Source organism: Rhinopithecus bieti, unplaced genomic scaffold (genome assembly GCF_001698545.2).
Source record: "Rhinopithecus bieti isolate Rb0 unplaced genomic scaffold, ASM169854v2 scaffold_6464, whole genome shotgun sequence".
Lineage (NCBI taxonomy): Eukaryota > Metazoa > Chordata > Mammalia > Primates > Cercopithecidae > Rhinopithecus > Rhinopithecus bieti.
Genome location: NW_016805195.1, coordinates 9,167 through 13,749, shown reverse-complemented (window position 1 = coordinate 13,749; position 4,583 = coordinate 9,167).

Below are 4,583 nucleotides of genomic sequence, written 5' to 3'. Positions count from 1 at the left end.
GAATGCCCAGAAAATGATGTAGGGGCACATTTATTGGAGTTGGCTTGGAGGGTAGTTCTTCCTCAAGCTTCAGTTTGGAAATAGAGCCATACACCTAGAAAAAAAAAATCTTAGAAGCAGATGAGAAACTCCAGGAGAGGAAGGGCTTTAGATTGGCCAGGCTGGAATTCTGGAGCCAACTATCTGATGGCATTCCGGAACTTAACCCATGATTTTTTTCCTGAGTCCTTTTTATCATCCTTGAGTCTTCATTTCCCAGTGGCTATGCTCCCACCATCCTGGGGCCAGAATGCTCTCATGCCCTTGCCCTTCTAAACACAAGATTTTACCTTCCAAGAACCAGGAACATTTCATTTCTTTTTTTGGGCCAAAACATATCAAACATTTAATGTAAAATCTGCCCAGTAGGTGTCAGCATCTGTTACGAAATGAGCCATTGTTTAACCCATCCTTTACATTTAAAGATTCAAATCACATGGAATAAAGCCGTTTCCTACTGGATTAATGCTTAGAAGGTTGTAACTCCACTTCCAGACTTCCATTTTGCTGGACATATGGACAGAAATTACATTTCAAACATTTTAAAATGTAGAGGAAAGTTTGAGGATAGAAGCTTGCTTGATGAAAAGATTAAGAAAATAATTTCGGGGGAGAGGCAAAAAAGAAAATAATTTTCCTATAAAATGATTCATTCTGTTATCAATTGACATCATTATTCTGTGTATTCAATGATAAAGAAGACACACTGGAAGCCTAGAGTAGGACCTCCCCCTAGACTAGGACCTCCCCCTAGAGTAGGATAGGCTCCTGCATGCTGTAGGATACTGAAGTTTAGAATGATGTATTTTTGACTACTGGTGTCTTTTTTTGGTAAATGTTGCCTTAATTCTGGTGTTTTCTCCCCAACCTATAGAAATTCTATGCAACATACAAGTGTACCTGCATTTTAAGAAAGTGGAACATGTAAAAATCTGGATGTACTTAATAGCTCAGTGTCATTGAACCAATATCCACTGAGTACCTATTTTCTGTTCTTTAATGACATCTTGGACAGATCTCAAACCTTCTTAGTCACAGTCAGGTATTAAAAATCTAGCCTAGTCCAGTGAGAAGCTTCAATTTCACATCCAATTCAATGCTCTCCTTCTTCCTTAACTTGGGTATGACCAAGGGATCTTCATGGAAGGGGACATGGTCTACTATCTAATTTCTTCCCATTCTGCTGCTTCTGCATTCTGTAGGATTAAGGAAGGAGGAGATGCTAAAGAGGGAAAACAAACCTTTGGAAGTCTGGAAGTGGAGTTACAAAACCTCTCTAGGGAAGGAGGTCCTGCAGGATCTCTGAATTGCACAAATGCCACACATCTCATTGGCCATAACTTCCACACCTACGTGCAAGCGGGGGGATGGGAAATGTAGTCTTTGTTCTGAATGAAGGATTCTGTATCCAAGGCAAGATGATTTCTTCCAGCATAACGTTTTCTGACCACCAACCACCCTAAGCCCCTTCTGTGCTGGGGTCCTTTGACCCAGAAGGCAAATGCCTCCAGGGTACCTATGAGAAGGCTCAAGCTCTGCTAATCTTTATGGGTTCTGCCTGCACCACAGGAAATATAAATATAGTAGCCTTCCTCATCCGTAGGAGATATGGTCCAACACCCCCAGCAGATGCCTGAACCCAAGGATAGTACTGAACTTGATTGCCATCAGTTGGCATACATTTTTATTCATGTTTTCTGCCCATATATCTAATGCTTTTTCCATCTTAACTAAGCACTTGTCACACATTGTGGCCATAGCTTTTTCTGTTTGAAGTGCAACAGCAAAACTAGCATGAATTTCTTTTTCCTTCTTCTCTTCCTTCCTGTCTTCATGGATAGATTTGTTGTATAATCCAAAGACCATGAGAATGGCTAAATAGTATAAAGAAGAGCTTTTATGGCAATATTGGTTTGCAAACCACAGATACTCTCCAGTGTGGACAAGAGGTGCTCTCCCTTTGAAGAGGGAAGAATAGGTTGGGTTTTATACCTCACAGGGCCTGTATCACACAATAGAGTCATACATATTCAGCAGGTTTGAGGGAAAAGCCATACATATTTATGAGGGGAGCTGAGCATGTGCAATGGGTAAACACATATGTAACATACCTCCCATGTTCACTTGGGGGGGGGTGTTAGCCTTAACACAAGGTGAAATTTGGCTCTTTACATCAAAAGATGAATGACAGAACACAAAGTTTGTGCGCAGCCTCTATAAACTGACTAAAACTGGCTTAAAGTCTGTAATTTCTTATCAGAAAAGAATGTTTGGTGCCCCACCATCCAATTAGAGTTGTAATTAGGCCTGGGTTGTAAATCAGAGTTAGGAAGGATCTGATAGCTCCTATTGTTAGGACATTTAGAGGAGGAGGACATTAGAAATTGGCCGTGCTAGCCAGGCCCTGAACCAGTAGGTAACTCAACCCATAGGTAACTTTGTTTCCTTAACTTGAAGGTCTGTCTTAGTTGACAAAGGGGCATCTATTTTGGTCTCTCAGATAAGAATTCTTACTTTAGATCTCAGCAACCTCAGCATATGATTTTTTTCTTTTCTTATTAAGTTGAGAACTTTTACCTTTTCACTTACAGGAAGCACTTTATGGCTTTTCCTTAGCATATCTGAATAGCCAGCATTATGATTTTTGCTCTTGTACTCTGGGGCCATTATTAAATGAGATAAAGGTTACTTGAACACAAGCACGGCAATACCAGGACACTTAATCTGCTATTAAGTGCCTAATAGGTGGATAGTGTATCTAGCATAGATATGCTAGATGAAGGGATGAGTCACATCTCAGGTGCAGAGCCAGAAGGCAAGAGTTTTCATCACACCACTCAGGTGGCGCACAACTTTAAATGTATTGGAATTGTTTATTTCTGGAATTTTCCATTTGATATTTTTGGATTGCAATTGACTGCGGGTAACTGAAACCATAGAAAGTGAAACTATGGTTAGAGGGACTACTGTATCGTTGCTTAAGAAGCTTCAGCATCCTTTTTCTAGGACAATTTTGCTACCCTGGGAACATTTCTACTTTTCATTAGGCTTTGGGGAATGCTGACATAATGGTGGTACACATGTTGAGTTAACTTTTTTTTTTTTTTGAGATGGAGTCTCACTCTGTCACCCAGGCTGGAGCGCAATGGTGGGATCTCGGCTCACTGCAAACTCCACCTCCTGGGTTCAAGTGATTCTCGTGCCTCAGCCTCCGTAGTAGCTGGGATAATAGGCATGTGCCACCATACCCTGCTAATTTTTTTGTATTTTTAGTTTAGACAGGTTTTCACCATGTTGGCCAGGCTGTTCTCGAACTCCTGACCTCAAGTGATCCACCACCTCGGCCTCCCAGAGTGCTGGGATTACAGTGTTGGGTTAACTTTTAGTCAGTCCCATGGCTATGAGGCAGGAGAATGGGGAATTAGGGTAACCAAGGGTAAAGGCATAGACAAAAGAGCAGCAGGTGCGGGCAGTTCTAGGCAAGATTAGGCAGCATATAGGCCACATCCTTGCCCTGTGAGAACAAGACAGAAGTTTCCACTTCAGCCTCTGGTCACGGGCCAATCCTTCCTAGGGTGTAACCAATTGGAGGCCTTTAAAGGGCACCTAGGGTTGTTAACAAATTCTTTCAGCTTAATAAAAACCCTAATTGGAGTCAAATATGGAAATAAATATATCTTGTTGCGTATCATATAACCTCAGGAATAATGGCTGACAATTGTTATTTGTTTGTTTATTTATTTATTGAGACGGAGTCTCGCTCTGTCACCCAGGCTGAAGTGCAGTGGCACGATCTTGGCTCACTGCAAGCTCCGCCTCCCTGGTTTACGCCATTCTGCTGCCTCAGCCTCCCAAGTAGCTGGGGCTACAGGCGCCTGCCACCACGCCCCGGTAATTTTTTGTATTTTTAGTAGAGACGGGGTTTCACCATAGTCAGGATGGTCTTGATCTCCTGACCTCGTGATCCGTCCGCCTCGGCCACCCAAAGTGCTGGGATTACAGGCGTGAGCTACCGCGCCCGGCCATGGCTGACAATAATTTATGTCTGCACCTTAGCAGGACTCAGGTTCCGCTCCATCCCCCAGCCTGAGAAAAGCAAAGCCTATTTATTCAGAGCTGCTACAGCAAGAGAATCAGCCACCATCACTGAGTTTTAGCAGAAACTCAAAGGTGGAGAGAAGTGTGCAAGCTTCATAGTGGGAAAAAAGGAAAGCTTTAGGTATGGCCTCAGGAAGGCTGTTGACCAGGGAAAGCTGTAGGAGGCTACCTAGAAGCAAGGAATCCTGTGTGTTTGATTGGGAATGCATATTTGGCTTTCCCTAGTTGGTCCTAAGTTGGAAGTGGAGAAAAAAACTGACAGAATCTGTCAATTATTAATCAAGTCCTGGCCATTTGGGACCGATTGTGACACAAGTTATTATTCAGCTTCCTGGCTTGTCACTAGAGACAACAAGTGACTTCCTGAAAGTCTGATTTTTAACAGACTTCCTGGGCTGGTTATTGTCAATAGGGGTTGGTTTTCTGGACAGGTTGTGAGTCAAAAT